Genomic DNA, 19,685 nt, shown 5'->3' on the forward strand with positions numbered 1-19,685 from the left:
AAAATCATACGGTCGTATCTCGTCACAGTATTCTTCTCTTGCTCTTATCTGAAAAAATGAAAGCTAAACGCAGATTAGATTGTACAGGTTAAAGCATATTGAATTCCTTCAATCTTGACAACATTTTATTTTCGAGATAGTGCTTGTGGAGACTGGCGCAAGCAAGACGATCTGAACTTTGTAGTTCAGAATGGTCACTTTTACTGTGGGGAATCCAAAATTCTTCAGGACGCTCTTTTTAAATAACTAGGGCATGTAAACATTAGCACGAACCAGGATTTCTATCTGTACCTCTCTATTTAGAGGAAATGAATGCCAGTTATTCACTGAGCGTATAGTCATGTTTTTGCATTCATGAACTGACAGAGTTTGGCGAGGAGTTTGTATTCGTGGTATTAATTAGCAAATTTTTCCCTTTTTAGGACACAGGTCCGTATTTCTCACGCTTAATAGCACATGCAGAAATTAAACCCCAAAAATCTTATTCTTGGGATAAGATCAAAGGACTAATCGCTGTAAGATTCTGAAATAATCTGCTTCCCTTGTTATTGAGGTGCCTGGTAACTGCGTTGCACATCAATCCGTGATAAAACCAGTTACCTACTGGACAGCCTTTTATTGCATTGAATAGGCAAGTCCTTAATTTGGTCTTTGAATCTCTCTACTACTAAGCGATCAATACTACTACTAAGCAGTAAATGTGCCCAGTCAGACTTTACTAGAAGTCACGAAAGACCCAGGGACTTCCCCAGCAGCCAGAAGAGGCCCTCTAGACGTCGGTGCCATTATTCTAAAGATGCGATTTCTGACACACCAGAAGTTGTTGCTTGTCAGGGATATTATTCTATTAGTTGGTTCTTAAGCTTTACAAAGGCATCATGGAAAGAAAGTGTTCCTGTTGCCCTCCCTTCCATGAGAAGCACCATTGTCTTCGTAATTTGTCTGCTTGCAAGCCTAGGACTTACACAGGGCATTTTTTACATTTTTTTCGTCTACGTTGGCTTTATAAGTTTAAATAAGTTCCCATCTGCCAAGAGCTTCCAAAGAGCATTGGCGCTTAACCAATTCAAGAAGCTTGCCATGAAGATTAGACACCAGTTGTGCTTATTCAAAACAATAACTTCTGACCACTGCACCAGAAGAAAACCCTCTCATTTATTGTCTCAATCACACATCTCTGCAGTGTTAGTTCCACTTCTGCCAATGAGAACGATGGTCCTTTTGATATTTTACAAATATTTCAGCTAAGTCTCCTTAACACTGTGCAGTTCTTTGGCTCATTAGGTTTGCCTTGGTTTTGTTTTGTTAAAAGCTCTTGTTTCAGTTCAGGCTCTAAAGAAAACAAAGCAGTATTGCTTGCATTGTTAAAGCCAAAAGTAGGGCCATGGAAGAAAAAAAAAAATGTTCTTCTTGGAAGATTTTGCAGATTGGTATTCATGAAACAGCTGGAGATGAAGCATACAGCACTAATCCTGTCCAGTTGCTCCTGGTCATGTTGCACATTCAGGAAATTCATAATTAGGTGGTTATATCCCCAGTGTTTCCCCTGCAGCACTCTTTACAACTAGCAATTTATCTTCTTTCTTGTCATTAAAAAAACAACAAAAAAACCCAACAAAAAACACAACTACAAAGGAAGAAGTGGGGGAGAAAATACAAGCAGGAATGACTTAAAATATGCTTAATAGTTTCTTCTTACTGTAAAAAAATTCAGATGCTGTAATTTCTGCACATACCAGCAAACTTCTGCTGATCCGTTGCCCTTTTCTATCACAGTAGTTTTCCTCTGTGCTCTATCTCCTTCCTCTTCACACTATTTATTTTGCCAGTTAATTTTTTCTTTTTCCTTGCCAGTCGTGCACCCGCTTTCCTGTAAAGGGCAGCCACACCTGACAATTTAGAAATAAACGCTTTAGTAAGTAAACATTTATTTTTCGTGCCGAATGGAAGCGCTATACATGGGGGTTTTATTCTTAGCTCCCTCCAGGGTTTCTAGTGAATTCCTAAGTAGTTTCTGCTCTTTATTTTGACTTCTCTAGCGGTATCGTGAAAGCCTTTCCCTGCACACTGGGAATCTTCATACTGCATGCTACAAACAGTGTTTTGTCAAAAATTCATATTCATTTAAAATCAGTCAGGGTACAACTTGAAGGATTTTTCTTCTTTTCATAGCCTTTAAATAGAACAGCCTTATCTACTGTTAATTACATACATATGCAACGTGGAGATTTATTGTATACAGGGCAATCGATGAGAAACATTGCCAGCTTTGGAATTAAACTGTTACCGGTGACTCAGCAGGTTTGCTCTGCGACAGCAAAGCATTAAATATAGGCTTTTTAAACAATCATTATGACTGTTTTTTTTTCCCCAAAGTAATTTTAAAAAGCACCTGGGAAAACCAAAAAGACGACTACTTAGATAATACTGCTAGTTAAAGTTCAGGAGTTTCCATGCCTGTGATTAGGAAGCTACACGGGTGGCTCAGAAGTCTGTTTTTTCAGAGATTAAAAAAACCCACAGCAATTTCATAACGCATACAGTGAATGCACAAATAACTTGGAAACAACAAAAGAGTCATAAACCCCTCTGGTGCTGGAATGGGAGTTCCAGCCCCGAGATCACGAGATTACCATAAATCCCAGCGAGAGATTAGGGAAGAGCCAGCCCTCATCCCACCCTTCCTCCCGACGCCCTTATCCAGGGGAGCCTCAGCCACGGTGCCGCACACTTGTGGTTTCCTCCTCCTTTCAGAATTTTGCTAAGTGTATTTTTAGCCACAAATGCAGCAGAAATACACCTAGACAACATTTTTTTTTTTTTTTTAGCCATCAGTGAGCATCTCTGATTCTCTGGCTGACAGCGTGGAAGCAGAAGGCTCACTGCTTTTGAAGGGAGGCGCCCAGTCGTGCCCGCGTACAAGTCCTCTTTGCAAACATCATGGAAAAGCATGATGATTTTCAAAGAAGTGAGACAGATCTCCTCAAAAGCTCTATATATCTGCAATAAAACAAGATCCTTTATGCCAGGTGGGAGGCCCTTATGAAAAAAATATCACCAACTTTCCATATATTATACAAAAAAAAAGCATTAAACGATTTAAGAAAACATCACGTCAGATTCCTCTCCATCAATGACTTTTCCTAGAGCTTCCCCAAAACCGCATGGAAACACATTAAGTGTTACTTCAAAAAGCAGCCACATTTAAAAAATTATTTACCAAGTTGCTAACTTTTCCAGACTTCAAAGGTGATGCCTGAGATAATGTATCTATTTCATGTTGATAAATAATTGAGTCTGGAATATAAATGTTTTGGTATGGCAATGGAAAAATCTCTTCAGCTAACTGTGCCTCGGGCTAGAATGACTTAAAAAATAATGCTTATTTTACAATTCTATTACTTCTTTTATCTACAATAAATAGCCAGGCTTAACCTCTCCGTCATGCTCTGTCACACGCACTATCACACCCAAATTCTACCCACCTTTAACGTTTTTTAACAAAGTGAAGATCTAGCAGCATGCCTTAAAGGTCAACAAAATGTGGAATTATTTTTGAATGAGGGAGGAGCAACCACTACGAACAAGGCAATATAGGCAGCGTGCTGTCTTGGCTCCTGCCTTCTCGTGCACCCTGGCCGACCACAGCTGCAACACGCAACGATGTGAAATGGTGTCCGCACGGGTCCCGAGTCATTCGACGGCTGATGGGTCAAAGATGAACTCATATTTTGCTTGAAGGCTGACCACAGAGCTGAGACAGAGCTGGAGGAATCACAGAATCGTTCAGGTTGGAAAAGACCCTTAAGATCATTGAGTCCAACCGTTAACCCAGCACTGCCAAGCCCACCGCTAACCCACGTCCCCAAGCGCCACATCTCACCGGCTTTTAAATACCTCCAGGGATGGAGACTCAACCACTGTGGCAATCGCTCAGTCACTGTAGCATGTTAAAATAAGAAGGCAGGTGGATTATTCACAGGTTTCTGCTGCTGTTTTTCTTTTAAGCCTTGAAGATTCATGTGATTTAAACAAATCTTGAAGTGACAGGAAAGCAAACAGAATAACTTTCGTTACCCACACAATGATTATGTGAGACTTAATTGATGGGTATTTATAAATATGTTTTGTGCTCTCCAAAAGACAGTTGTTACAGTATAAAGGTGCCAATTATTCCTGTTACAATATAAATCTTATGCCATATACTATAAAGATTAAATAAATACAATAGACGTTTTAAAAGGATTGACAAAGCTCTCATATACGTATTTCAGATGTTTCTTATTCCCCTCTCCCCACATTACTTCAGCTGTAGAAATAGAGTTGCAAAATAAAGCGCAATCTGCTTTGGGTTGCACTCTTCGCCCATTCCTCACCGCGGCACGTGTCTTTCTCTTTCCCCGAATTAAATTATCTGCAAGATCTGCAGAGCTGGTCCCCGATGCCCACGGCCAGCCTACGCTGGAAGCGGGACACAGCAGTCCCCCGCTGCTCCGTGACGCCCCGGCCCAGAGCCCGGGCACAGCTCCCAGCCGGAGGCAGGGCAGCGCTGCAGGCTCACCCCTGCCGTGGCAGTGGATGTGTCTGATGCTTCTCCGGGCCCTTGACTCGGCGCTATCCCACACATTGAAGCAGAAGAGACTTAAGCCTCAAGTGAAGTTTCTACCCTGCCCTATGCAGGGTTGTTAAATGTCTCTGTTGAAAACAGCCTAACTACGAACGCTAGCAGGCGGCGGATAGCGAGGTGGACGTGTGCGTGGTTAACGCTGCCTCGCCTGTGACAGCCACACGTCTCGCGGGGCAGTTCTGCAGCTCTCACGACTGTCAGCACCCAGCCGAGATCTCGGCCTCGCTGCAGCCAGGCAGCACTACAGTGCCTGGGTTTCGGTCAGGTTTTAGACTCTTGGAAATGCTAGTAAGAGACCCAAATGAAGGGATTATCTCAAGATTTCCCCAGGATTCCAGCTTCCTCTGCGTTCCCATGCCACCTAACACATCTTTTTTCAAGTTGCCTTGATCTCTGTCCCCATGCCTTCAGCAATTCACTGTGGTTCCCTTGGTCCATTTTTACTGCCAAGCCTTTTTAATGGTCCCACATTCACAGACATCCTCAGGGTCTCACAGGCTGTGCGCCATCGTGTTTGTAACTTCTCCGGTTTCTCCCGGCTCTGCTTGCTGCTGAATGAGGATGGGAAAAGGCAAAGATGCCCCAAGAGCCATGATCTCCCCGACCAAGACCACATCTCTTCTCAGCAGAGGTTGTAAAGCCACAGTTACATGAGCAGTAATGCTGGATCTGTGTACTTCCAGATTTCTCCTCAGCATATTTAGACCAGAGCAGGCTTGTCTGTTGAATTTAACGGCGCACGATACAGTTCATGTCAACACGACACCTTTACTCTAACCCTGCGTCTGCTCTGGGATTCAACGCATAGTTGGGATGGAAGTGACGGACAGTGCCTGATGTGGCATCAGGCCTGGCTGTTCAAACTTAATCCATCAGAATTTTAAAAATAAACTGGGACTGGCAGAGAGAGTTTAGACCACATAAATACTTGGTCTCATATGGCAGCACTTTTTAATCCTACCCTGTCCCTGTCCACAAGTTAAATTTGTTGTGTCGTCATACCGCTCCCTTAGTAGTCCTTCAGCGTTTCAGTTCTTCTGTAATTATAAAACAGGGAGCCCGGCATTTCTGTAATGGGATTCACATAAATTCCTCATGAAAGTGTGCACCTGCTTGGAAGCAACACTGCACTGATATTGATCATTTCTTCTGACTGGCACCAAAATCCTCAGAGATTAACCCAAAAACACATCAATCCTACAGAGTGCTGTGGGCATGTATTTATATTTAACTTTACCCTGCGATTAACATTCAGAATAGACTTGGCTGTTCATTATATGAGACAGTTACAAGAGTACTCTGAAGTATTCAGAATAATCAAGTAAGAACATGCAGGATCCGAGATGGAGTGTTGTGGAAAAAGCATAGTTCTGTCTGGCACAAAGAAAATCCCATGAAGAACAGAACGCTAATTTCAACAAATACTCAAGAGATGCCCGTATCTTACTTTACTTTTCTTGTATAATGGTATGCCTGTAAAGAGAGACAGAGAGCTACAGTTATTCATGTTGGGGAAAGATTTGAGCTTCAGATAATTTATTTTTAAGTTTTACTAACTCATCTCTTTTTACAAGCTAGAACTCGATCCTGAAAACTGCTCAGTTCCATTCATCAATTGACTTTGTGACTCCATTTTAGTAATACAAAAAGGCACCTGATTATTTTAAATATAATTCACTGAATTTAAAAGGGAAAACTCTTGCAATCTGTAAATTTTGCATCCAAAACTTACAAAAACTTAGCTACGTTAATCAGAGGGTGGAAGAAACATTTAAAGTGAGCTGATGCAAATGCTACATTTTAAAGAGCCAAAAGATATTGCTAAAGAAGGGAAAAACAAGCACATTTTTATTTTTTGTGATAAATCAATTAAATAATTTTCACTTGGGACACAGGTTAAGAGAATGAAAGCTAAGAAAGTGAGAGCAGATGAAATTTTAGGCAGGTAAATTTTAAGATAAGCTTGTTAACACCTGATTGCTTTCAAAGACTAACAGACAATATTGGTAGGATTTCTTTAAAGATGTGTTGCTATCACCTATAGCTATAAATAGACCATACGCTGCCCAGAACATGCAGCATGTGGGAGAGACTCAACAGGCCAGAGAAGAGCAGACAAATGGGGTTTGAAATCTGGGATGAAACAAAGTGATTTTTTGCCATCTCCTGATTAATTACATTGGCAGAGACAAGCTGCTTAATGCACATTCTTTGGGTGAAAGATGCAAACCTAAATTCATGCCCCTGAATTCAAAGACAGAGGTAAAAACCAGCTCAACCTGTGGTATTTCTGCATTGTTCAGAATACAAATTGGGTCAGGCTGAGCTTTGTTCCCCAAAGTGCAGCTCCAGCTGTAGGTTCACGATGCAAAGTCTCTGGCAGCAGTTCCGACTTCAGCTATCGCTGCCCCTCACTGCTAGTTGGTACCTCTGTGCTCTGCCCTCTCGGTTGCGCTCGTCCTCCTGGTTTTTGTATCAATGCTGTGAATTGGGTTAGGAAATTGATCTGGCTGAAAAACGGCATTCCGAGAAAAAAAGCATTGATTTTTATTTTTTTTCCCAGTTCCAGCCAGGTACTGCCATGACTGGTTTCCCACGGCACGAGCAGCAGCGACCCAAGGGCAGGGGGGGCGGGCTGCAGTACTGAGGCAGGCACGGATGCTAGGCATTAAGGACGCGCAGCAACATGACTTTGAACCACATCTCGTCCAGGAACATGTCACATACCAAATTCCACCAGAGAGACAATTCTCCTTCGGTTCAAATGCAAGGGACTTATGGTTTAGAACAGAAAAAAGGTATTATTTCCTCTCTCTCGCTAAATATTTCTAAGCGGCTATGGTGTTCACCCTGTTGACAGGCATGAAGCCCTACCTGGTCACTAATCCCTTACCTGCTCCCATGGATAATTGACTACTAAGCACAAATGTTGCCCGCAGCATTTTCTGTTGGGAGGTAGCCCAGCTGCTGCAGAATGAAGAGCCAAACTTGCTGATAACCCAGCAATACAGGGGTTATATTACCAATCTCGCCCACACCCTGAGTCATGTGTCTGCTGCCTCAGTTCCTTCTTTTTGCTTCCCCGATGAGTACATGCATGCACTCACATGCATACGTGCACAAACCACACACTGTGGGGTTCAGGAAGGCTTCCTGCATGCAGATTTATGCAGCTCAAATTCCACCTGAAGGAGTTTTCTAAGGCTTAAGTGCTTCTGGATGCTGAGATGCATCTAAAATACAAGTAGGGATCTCGGGGGAGTCTAAGCAAGAAGAATCTGGTCACGGGGGTCTAGCTTGTTGTAGGTACACAGCAAGCATAAATAGTTGCTCCCTTTAGACAGCAAAAGCTGCATATTTTTGTGTACTTCATGGAATGCTTTGGGATGGAAGGGACCTTGAAAGGTCATCTAGTCCATCCCCCCTGCCATGGGCAGGGACATCTTCAACCAGATCAGGTTGCTCAGAGCCCCATCCAACCTGACCTTCAACATTTCCAGGGATGGGACATCTACCACCTCTCTGGGCAAACTGCTCCAGTGTTTCACCACCCTCATCATCTTTGCTGCCTCTACCCATTATTTGTCTTTTTTTTTTTTTTAGGAGAATTCTGCTAGTTTCTCTGCTGCCTGTTAGCCCTCTACTCTGCTTAACTTTTATCCTGACACATGGCAAATTCTCCATCTGTCCATTATTCACTCCATCCCCAAACTCTCCCCTGTAGATGAAGGGTCAGTCTAATTATGAATCTCTCCTCTGATAGCATCAGTGGTGTACCGATTTTATGTTAACTGTCTTTTTATATATTTGTGAACCATACTGCACCTGGTAAGCTGATGGTAGCCCCAACTGGTGACAGAGCAGTGCCACAACCAACTGCCCTGGGCTACAGCTGTGACCTAGGAGAGGGGGGTCCCCAATTCCACTGCTGTGAGCCAGCCAGTTCTCATCTCCTGCTCTGAAAGTTTGGTATTTCTGTCTCTTGGTATTGGGCTCTTGCTATCGTAATCCTTATAACAAGGTCTTTTTAGGGTATGTAAAAAAATATTTGCTTTCCACTGCTGTTTTCAGGAACATTCATTTGCATTTGCTTGCTTTTTCTGCATGGTGACATGCAAATATCCAGAACACTCTAACAGATCTCCATTCAGAATTGCTCATGTTAGTTTCTGAGAAGAAGCTGAGCATCCTTCACTTTCTATACAGTTCTTTCTCCTGCAAATAAAGCTGGAATTAATTCTTCATCAGGTAGATCCTTTGCAGGTGAAAGCTTTTCAGAACTCAAAACATCTGAGAAAGTTAATACAGCAGCTTCCCTAAACATCCCAAAGTCTTCAACAGTAAAGATGAAGAAAAACCACTGAGAACAGCCAACAACTCTGAAAGAGAGCCCACGTGGAACACTGGAAGTGCTCGGAAGGGAGGCTTCCCTGGGGTGCAGAGTGTTGCTTAATTGCAGGACTGTCTGAAATGACCTGTCTGTGCCTAAACTCCAGATTAAGTTCAGTGCTGTCCACCCAGGCAACTTCATAGCCAATGTCAGTCAGAGCCAGCATACTGACTTCTCAGGAACTATTATTTTTTTCTTTTCCTTTTATTTTTGGAACTAGTTCAGAATTAGTCGTATACTTGGAGCTTAAATTATAAATGACCAACCATGATAAGAGACATGCCTTACTTCTCCAATACAACACACCTGTTTGAGCTGTTTCCCTCTGGGTATTGCCCTAATGTAAGTTCTCCTTAACGTCCCACACCAAGTTATTTGTTTGTAGGTCTCAGGGAGTATAGAATCTGGCTACCTTATTTTTCTGTGCTTTGTATGAAAGCAAGGAAGATTATTTTCCTCAGATGGTATCAGTGCTAGTTGCAGACTAGGTCATATTTTACTTCTTTGGGACCTCTGGTCTTTGACTTGGTCATTGCATACCTAAAGTCCTTTCTGGTGCACATGGGTTTTCGGAGGACTTCAGTCATCCCACCTGGAGGATGAAGTATGACAGGTCAGTGTTTCGGAATGACCCTTCAAGGCATCCCTCGGGCACTGGTAGGCTGTCAGGACACACCGTGCAAGCTCAGCTCACAATCTCTGTTAGGATTTACAGAGGACAAAGCAAGTCTGAGAAGCCAGAACAGTGAGAATGTGTGAAAAGGATGTGATCACTTGGTAGTTATCAAATGATGGATCTGTTCATCAACCAGCCAAGGAATTACTTTGACAGGCAAGAATCAGTAAGCATAGTTATGAAGGCAAAGAGATGGGGCAAAATTGAGTCTCTCCTTTGTTTTTATTTTGTGGAAGCAGAGGCAGAAACCTTGCTGGAAACAGGAGTTTCTCTGGAGGGTGGTTTGACAGATGAGCTTTCCTACAGAGCAGAGATCCCCCCAGCCTTCCTCCTACTTTCATTTCCAGCTTTTCTGACCCCTGAGGGTTTTTTCTACAATTCAAGAGCCAAAAAGAGAAAGAGGACATACAAAACTCTGCTTTTTTTTACCCTTCTTCCCAAATTCCACTAGCTGCGTTAATTTTGTTCTGCTTGGTTTTATTGTGGTATTTTCTCTCAAACTTCATGGATCCTAGAGGCCTCCTTACCTGTGATATTACCAAGACTCTTTTCTCTCAGGATTGTATATATCCAGAGCAGACATCTTTGATCATATTCTACCTACTACAAGGAGCAACACCCAAATCACTGGTGTTGTTTAGACTCCCACTGACTTGTTTGGGTGTCCCAATTCAAGGAAAAACTGCAAAAGCAAAGACAGCATTAGCAGAGTTCCTCTTGACCTTGCCTTATCTGTAGACAGAGACATGGGTCCATAAACTCAATGTTTAGTTAAAACATAACTACTGGTACTGCTAAGTTCATAATGAGGAAAATGAAGCAGAGATCAAAAGATTCGCTTTTTTGTGGATTTCATTTTCTTCGTCTTTGCACTTTGGTCATAAACACTGCCATTCCCCCTCTGCCCTCTTGTTCCATATACTGAAGATTAAGTTGGGAAATATTTTTAGAAAAGACATGAGTATACAGAAGGGAGTATTAGACTGTGACCTTATAGCTGCTTTTGAAGTTTTTGAAGGCTACATGGCAAACGTTCTCAGTATTCCCAGATTCTCAGAAAAAGGAGATTCATAGATTGCTCTTCATTAATTTAAGTGCACTAACTAATTGGCCACATCTATGTTTATTCCCCCTCTCATGCATGCACACACAGAGCGAAGCCAACACATATATTCCAAGAGGCCTGAAACAGATAAAGGAACCACAGTATTGCCTCAATAGCTACTGGCATGGAACGAAAAGTAAACAGCAAAACAGGAAAAGGAAGGCTAAAACTAGATTAGACAGATTGCTGCATTCAAGAGTGTGCAGTCATCTGGGAACTTAATGAAAAAAGAGGTGAAAGGAAAAGTTAAGAAATAACATACAGGCCTCTCTTGTATTTTTGAAAATCCCTCACCAGCTGTGTGGTAAAATGCCTTTAACAAACTAGCATGCAGTATAAAACTTAGATGTGCAGAATTAACCTTTCATCCACTAAGGTAAGCAAAATATCACGTTATTCCTCATCACTGGAATTCAGATTAGGCCCAGACTGTTTGACAGGAGCTGGAAGGAGGATGTCAGGGATCCAAAACAAGGAGCTTCTTTGTCTCAGTTACAGGGGAAAAAATGTAATTTCTCAGCATAAAGACATGTTACCAATAGAAATTTATGCTGCATATATGTAACACAATATGGTTTCAATTATCTGTAAGAGGAGGTGTACAAGAATCAAGGTGATTTAAAAACCTGGCCTATCACCAAAGCCAGCTAGATCTCTCACTGTTTCTATCATTTGAAGCCAAAAATCTCCTGCTGAATACTCTAGTCCTTTATAATCCTGATTTGGATTTGAGCTTGCACCCTAGGTCCTAGAATAAATCAAACCCAGATCTTAACATGTTCTCTCCAGACTATTTCTGATAACACAACCTCTATAGAAATAACCTGGCTTTGCTTCTGCAATGATTTCCAAGAGCTACAACCAGGAATTTCCTACTTTCCTGACTGACTTCAGACATACCTTTTCAGATAACCTGATCAAGCCAGAAAAATAAAACCCCTAGCCTCCTTCACCACTGTTTTACATTTTTACATTTGGAAATATGAAAACTATCTTAGAATAACGACTCTGGTGGGACAACCCATCATGTCAATTAGGCAGTACTTTTCCTTCTTGTCTGATCTTCAAGAGAGAGGGTAATCAACTTGCCTACAACATTTCTGAGTTCTGCTGTAGCCTCATAAATTGAAAGAGCTTTTTGGAGTGAAACCTGTTGCTGCCTAATGGACAGAAGGCACAGAAAGAGACTTTTCAACCAAGTTAAGCAGAAACGCATCTGTTGTTGCCCTGATAGGAACCCATTGTAACCAATCCTACAGACCATTTTCACCATGGAGCCTAAAGGCAAGAACCTCTCATTATGCTACCAAGAGTCTTATGTTTGCGCAAGTGCTGTCTTTCTGATGGATTGTGTAACACAGGACACTTCTTTATCATGAAGTCTTCTGCTCCAGGCCAGAAAATACCTTTTCATTTGATTAGCCCAGCCTGGGCTAGTGAATCCCATGGGCTCACCTGCAAGTAGTTATGACTGAACTTATTCAGGAGCCAGATGCCTCTCCTGAATTCAAACTCAGGTAGCTAAACCTACATTTCCAATGATATTTTACATAGGACATTACTTTTTGTTTATCCTTAACCAATGTTGCACAGCAAGCATGTCTAACCTGTTTCTAGAAATTAGCTATATTTCAGTTTCCAAGCAGTGGAGATCCAGATAAAACCATGTGGTCTCCAGTTCTTCTAAATGAAAAGTGTTATACCAAAATGCAAACAGAACCTGGAAGGCAGTGGTGGTCACTGTTTGTGCCACTAGCATCCATAGCCATTAAGGAAAAGGGGGCACTCATAGAAGTCACCACTTCTCCTGACAAGCCAGTCTTACTGTTTTTATATAGCAAAACATTTCTTATGTAAAAGGACTTCTTGATATACCCATCTTTATGAGTGATTTGACTGCTGAAAGCCATTTACAGCATAACTCTGGATAGAAGATGCTAGTAAAGCAGAAAGTGGAACTTAGCACTCCCATGGAGCTCCGAGTTACTGTGAAGGGGGAGCAGGATCTCTCGCTACACCAAGAGAGCCCAGACTCCTATGGACAACTTCGACTTAAATTAGCCCAGACTCTGTTGAATCAGATCTTGTTTGGGAGCACTGGCAAGCTAAGGTCAATGCTAGGGTGGTTTGTGCTATAGATCTCTGAACAAATCTCATGTAAACAAACAGATTTCAAGTTCTAGTACAGCCAGTATCATAGCCTTCATCTGTACAAATATTTGTCCTGAAAATAGAAAACATTTTGAAAAAATACACATTATAAATGTACATGCTGTATTTCCACCTGTATGAGCCATAGACACCAAAGATCACTTCACAGAACTGGAAATGTCCTGACTAGATATGAAGCCACGGTAAGACAACAGAGGGCTTCTATATAGAAGTAGGAGTGTGGCTCCCTGGTTGCTATCATTTTATTTTTCTGAAGATTCCAGGTACTGGTACCATAGAAACAATATTAAGATATTAAAACTCTAAGTTGTAATGCTCATTGCTGTCTCTCTAGCATTAGATATTAGCCTTTGTGCTTCACTGGTAATGCAGGGGACTCTGCCTATTTTAGCAGCCGCATCAGAGGATGAGTTTGCAGCTGAACTTGCCCCTTTCTTCCAGCTGCTTCCTCTGGTGCCCAGTGGGTTTTCAGCCCCTGGTTCATGGAGCCTCCCACATTCCCCACCCCAGAAATGCTTAAAGATCTGAAAGTTTAGGAGGAGGATATTTCTCCTTGCACTCACTGCTGAGCCTTCAGCTGCAATCGCTGCGCCCGGTGGAATGCAGGTGGTAGACAGCAGTCTAATTACTTCAAGGACTGCAAATAGTGGGGCAAAAAGTACTCAAAGAGATGAAACCCTGGTCCAAATGGAATCAGAAGGAATTTAGCTGTTTACGTGAATGGAGCCAGGATTACCCCTCCAGCCAAGATAAGACCCTGAAGTTTATCTGTACATTTACTCTTGTTTTCTGCCAGCAATAAACACAGTAAAAGATAAAGATGTATCAAAGCAGCTGACTGTGCTACAAGGGGCGTTCCTCCTAGCTTCAGGCCACAAGATTATCTTGCACAAAGCAGTAAGTATGAAAGCCATTGTGCAAACGCTACACACCATTGTTTATTTTGTCATATCACAGCTAATCATAACCCTTTCAAAATGCTGAGCAGATATTACGGAAAGCACCACACTGTCATTACTGGGGAAGGTAATCACTGCTAGACTGGAGAGTTCACTTAAACCACTGTGGTTTATATGCATTATTGTACAGGACTTTGCAACGCATCTGCTCTTGAGAATGAAAATTGATTATGGGCAAGAACTGTTCTGAATACGAACCTTGACATACTCCAAGATCTGACTTATTTCCTATGCCATACCTGACACTACCATAGCTTTGATATGCTGTTTCTCCATACTTTGGCAAAGGAAAAGGGCTTCATCACACAGCTTTTCCTAAGCACTGGTATAAACATCATTACCACTGTGCTTTTCTCCTGAAGGGCTTGGTCAGGAAAACTGATGATTTTAAGACATTACCGATCACAGATGTCTGTCCTGCTTAGGACTAACACTTACACTGTCACAGCTGATCAGGTGTATCCCAGAGGTATACAACTCACTGCTTATGAGAATGTATAGGTGAAGCATCCATTTGTTTGAGGCTTTCTTTTACCTGGGATCACCCCTACTCTGACTGTCACCTAGAAATCCTAGAGAAATGACCATTTGACCTCAACCAACCATTGAACATTTACTGGTCCAAGAGAACCATCACAAGGAGAAAGAAGTCAGAGCTGAGGAAGCCACAAGGACTTGTGCTGTAGGCTACTACGGCCTTTCAGCAGAGCTGGCAGCTCACCTGCCTGCACTGCCCAGCCTAAGGTCTGGCACATTAACCGCGACCAGGAATTTGCACCAAGACATTACACCCAACTGTGCAGCAGGATTCTGGCAAGGGGCGGGTGGCAACAGCAGGGCCAGGGAGGATGGAGGAGCAGCTAGAGATTTCAGCCCGTTTTCCTTCACGATTATGACATAGGGGCCATTGACTGGGTTTGTGCTCTTTTTAGAGGGATGCTGACACAGGTCTTTTTTCGTGTTTTTGCCTTTTAAGGCTTTTCAAAAAACTTCCTCCACAACAAGAGGTTTAAACCATACTTAATTTGTTTCCAGTTTTGATTTCTGCTTGGTGCAAGCACCACAGGTTTGAAGGCACCAAGAATAACGCTCACAGATACACCAGAGGCTAAATCAGCTTTCCTGGTCCTGATGGACCCGACACATCGTGGGGTTCTTCCTTCCCATCCTGTGGCCTGACACAAGGGGAAGAGACAGAATTCCACAGCTCTCCTCCTCCCCGCATCCTCCTGGAGCCCTCTCCCATGGCACAGCACACCAGACACGGCCTGGGTGTCAGCAGGAGCCAGCCCCGTTTCCCTTCTCCTCCTTGCAGTGAATAATCTCCAGCTCATACCAGGCAGCAGTAGCTAAATGGAAAAATTTACCTCTTTGTTTATCCACCACCAGTAACATAAGGTTTAATCATATATCCCCAGTCATTTAATGCCCCGAGATCAGCACATGAAATTGTAGTACAAGTTCAGGGCTGTTGTCATCAGCATCCATTCCCTTTATTAGGTTCAGGAGCAGGAGGAGCTGAGCTTGTGCAAGCAGGGTCATTCTTCAGCTCTTGCACTGTTCTTTGAGCCAGTCACTGCCCTTGCTTTTACGGCTGCAAAGCCAGGCATCAGCATGTAAATCAGCCCACTTCTGTCTTGCAGAGTCTGCAAGACAAACTCCCAGCAGAGGTGTGAACTTCCCCAATTAATCTTAATGAAGTGTTAACTTCAAAGCTGAGCTGCAGCCATTTATAGGTTAACAGAACCTTACAGAAAAAACCTCCCAGCTTGACTCGTTAAAAAAAACAGCTCCAAGGGGACAGGATTGGTTAAATTTGGGGGTTATTCTGGGATCTGGAATAAATCCCACTTCACTGGCAGCCTTTGCTCCTGCACCACTTCCATTGCAGCTGCATTGTTAGGAGACCAAAGGGTCAGGCAGCCAGACTGGAAAAACTGTACCATGAATGCATGCTAAAAATATCACTGGAATGGAGCAGATGGAGCAAGATAAGGAGGCCTGGATGATAAAGGCTGTAAGGAACTGTGTACTTATTGAGCCAAGTGATGACCTGCTCATACCGTCTTTTACCTTATTCAGGTCAGTGATGTGCAGAGCCAAATTCAAGTCCTGAACCCAAATTTAATCTATGTATTTCCAGAATCCTCAGTTACCTAAGGATGCAGACCTTTTACCCTGAAAACAACAAAGCCTGTGCTTCAAATTGGTCTGTAGGTGCTTGCAGTATTACTATTACAGTTTTCGCTAGCGCTTTCAGCCATTACTGTATTAGTGCATTTGGAAGCGTGAATCCACATCATGGACCCTAAACATAGGTCTCCTGGAACAAATGCTTCATGTGGAAGTCATTAACCTTATTTTCTGATACAATGCCACCGAAGTGGAGCCTTTGCAAGGAAATCTCCCCTGACATGTCTCTGCCTGATTTGCAGCCAAGGACCCCACCTAAGAGCCAGGGAAGGAGGATGTAGTTTGGGGAACCAGGCTATGACCCATCAGCATGTATTCACTTCCCATTCCCAGCATAAACTGGTTGATCTTTGTGCTCATTTGTTACTTTAAAACAGGACAAGTGTATTGAGCTGGTATAGTTGTAGGGACCATATAAACAGACCAGCAGCACCCTCCCTGGGGGAAGGTGTCAGCAGATCAGACTTGCATGACTTATACGCTCAGGTACTCCAGCAAGTGAAAATTCAGGTACCTCATTTTTAACTGTCAAAGCCAATAGGAAAAGCATCTCCTTTGAAACAATTGCATGGATCTGTTTGATATAGCCCAAAAAGGCAAAGCTGCTGTGCTGAGCAATGCAGATTGCGTTCCGGATATAGGAACATAAACGTAGAAGAGGAGGAACCATCCTGGCACTTCATTACAAGCTCCCTTGAAGACCTCTGACTCAGCTGATTATTAATTGCCAGAACATGCCCACATCTGCCTGTGTAAGCTTTTAAAATATAAAAACTGGAGAAGGAGGTTAATTATTCCTATTCTGAGAAGTTCAGGAGTAAATGGCCATGTTGCCATGGATGCTGTTTTGTTTATAGCATTGTTTTTTCCTCATTATTAGCTACCATTAACTAACAAGCAACAGGAGTTCACTTCCAGCACCACAACACAGCTCTGACCTCCAACGCACTGCCAGTGGTAGTAGTGGCACACAACACTTACAAAGTTCTAGCTGGGCTACCAGATGTAGGTCAGATGATGCAGAAGCAAGCAACAGTTCTTCCAGACCCACACGATTTTCTGCAGAATACTTCAAAACCAGCTGTGCTTCCCAGGGTCAGGAAGAGTTATTTTTTCACATTGCAAAGTTATTTCATGCTAGCAGTTACTGTGTGTTCTTCTCCTTTCTCTGAGGTGTCTCATTAGAGAAGACGGAGTAATAGTCTGAGCTTGGCAACAGCAGACAGTCAGTAGTGGAGCAGGGTGAGAGGTCCCACTCCTTTTAGGAGCCATGGGTCATCACTGACAGGAATAGGAAGCAGTTATTTGAACTTACACAGTTATAAGGTAACTGGGAAAAAAGGGTCTTTCAGCAGCCTCAGGCTGTGAGATCTGTTGAGCTGGTGTGACACAGCTCAGTCATGAAACCAAGTTTGCAGCTGCCAATAATTTCTTTCCCAAGTTAGGGAGGCTTTATTTTTTCCATTGGAATGGGAGCATTAGTGGATATTTACTGTGCCACAGGCTGCCCAGGCTGACAGAGCTCACCCTGCCTCTCCTTGCTCCATGCCAACAGGAAAAGAGCAGTGGTGTTCATCCCCACCAGGAACACACTGCTGATTGCTAACCCACCTCCCATCACCTCCTTCCCCATGCATGTGCTCAGGTGGAAGAGTTGGGCTGCACAGATTACACTCTCTTAATCCTTTAACATCAAGCTCCAAGAAGAGCTAAGCATACAGCAGCTCCCAATACAATAACTCTTCTCCAGCCAATTCAGTATCCAACTTGAAAGTCTGGGCTGTGCTGCATCCTCCAAAAACTGACCTTGATATACATATGGGAACACAACGGAACAGCTGTACTTGAGCTTGATTTGTCAGATACAGTCTATACCCTTTTTAGTTTTAATTGCATACCCTGTGTGTTCTTCACTTAGAAGACTTTGTAGAAACTAGAAACCAATTACTACAAAAATAATGATTCTCCATTTTACAGATCAATTATTAATGTTTAAAAACTTTGTGCTATTTCTTCTCTACATTATTTCCACTTACATAGTAACAGTGGAAAGGAACAATGCATCTCACAACAGAGCAGCCCTATTGACTGGGGAGAAACAGGTGCTTCCCTAAATGCTGCTCTGCAGGGCTGCCAAGACATCTGTAAATAAGTTATGCTGTTGCACTTTTCTCTGTCTGATTTGCATAACAGAGCTTACAAGAGTTCAAACCCATACCAATGAATATATTCTTTCAGATACCAAATCACTAAAGCCATGGAGGCACAAGTTCTTAGGCATCCCTCATCTCCTAATTAATTTCAGTACTAATAAGCAGAAGAGTGTGTGCACATATGCTCATGCCTACATCCATTTCTGTATGTAAATATGGAATAACTAAGTAAACTACAACTCTTTGGCCCCCAAAGAGATGATTAAGAAAGGAATACAGTAGAAGTTTACAGTGTGAAGCGACACACAGAAAGCAACCAAGAACTGATTGTTCACATTATATCACTTCAAGAAGCAATGGGTGTCACACAAAGCTAGCAGATTCCAGGTTCAAAAAAAGAAGATGATGTTCTTCACATCATATGTCATTGAACTCATTGCTGCAGGACACTGGATGCTAAAGATTTATATAGGTTCAAGGGAATTCAAATAAGGGAAATCCATTGACAGTTATTAAGTATAAAGGCACCAACTCTGGTTCACTGAGCTGCAGATTAAGAGACTAAAGGAATACTTTGGGGAAATATCACTTCACCATCAGCCTATGCCCACTCAGCTACTCTTACACCCTTTCATTAATATTTGCTTTCAACTCCTTGTCAGGGAGAAGTAAGGGCCTACTGCTCCTTAAGGGATAGACACCAAGGGGGACAATACAGCCAGCAGGACAGGGGGACCTCTCCAGCCACAGCCCATTCCCACAGTACCTGAGCAAGGTGAGGAGGGCAGGTTCAACCAAGAGTCCAGACCATAAGGCAATACCACAGTGATGAGACAGGTGCAAGGTCAATAAGTCAATCCACATGTCAGGGCTAGGATCAGTTCCAGTGGTTGCCAGGTAGGTCCAGAGCAGCAATACAGGACTGAAGTCAAGTCAGGAGATCAGTCTGCAGGTTGAGTTCCGGACCCACGAGCTCTCCAAACAGGTAGAGGCATTGCCAAGCTGGAGACTACCACCCCTCCAGCACAGCTCAGGCAGGAGCTAGAGACCCCCAGGCTGAGCTTAAATAGAGCTGCTGAGGCCATGGGTGTGGGTGGAGGCCCCAGGTGAGGCCGATCAGGGCCAACAAGGCTTACTAAAGCACTCACAGCCCTGACACCACACCTGGAGAGCAGGATCTCTGGTCTTATCATGTGGTATTTTCCTGTATCATGTAAATCCACGTCTGAACGTATACATTAGCAACTTACTGGCAGTGTGAAACATCAACCTCACCAACCATTTCAGCTGGAGGGACAATGATATGATGAGATCATTAATATTTAAGTAGATGAGGACCAAGCCCTGAAGATGAATACTCGATAAATCAATAGATCAATAGACTGCAATCATAGCACCTGTAGACAGGCA

The 19,685-nt window shown here is 42.9% G+C and overlaps 1 long non-coding RNA gene across 1 annotated transcript; it reads right to left on the minus strand.

Annotated features, from left to right (window-relative positions):
* Positions 1–895: 895 nt before the first annotated feature.
* On the minus strand, positions 896–19,296 carry LOC148050765 (uncharacterized). Its single transcript, XR_015700588.1, has 4 exons — positions 19,042–19,296; positions 3,884–3,940; positions 3,486–3,765; positions 896–1,889 (listed from the first exon to the last, which is right to left on the minus strand). It is a non-coding gene; the product is annotated as an uncharacterized LOC148050765 (long non-coding RNA).
* Positions 19,297–19,685: the final 389 nt, after the last annotated feature.

Source organism: Nipponia nippon, unplaced genomic scaffold (assembly GCF_047370975.1).
Source record: "Nipponia nippon isolate SJK-2023a ecotype South Korea unplaced genomic scaffold, ASM4737097v1 scaffold_7, whole genome shotgun sequence".
In the NCBI taxonomy this organism is placed as follows: Eukaryota; Metazoa; Chordata; class Aves; order Pelecaniformes; family Threskiornithidae; genus Nipponia; species Nipponia nippon.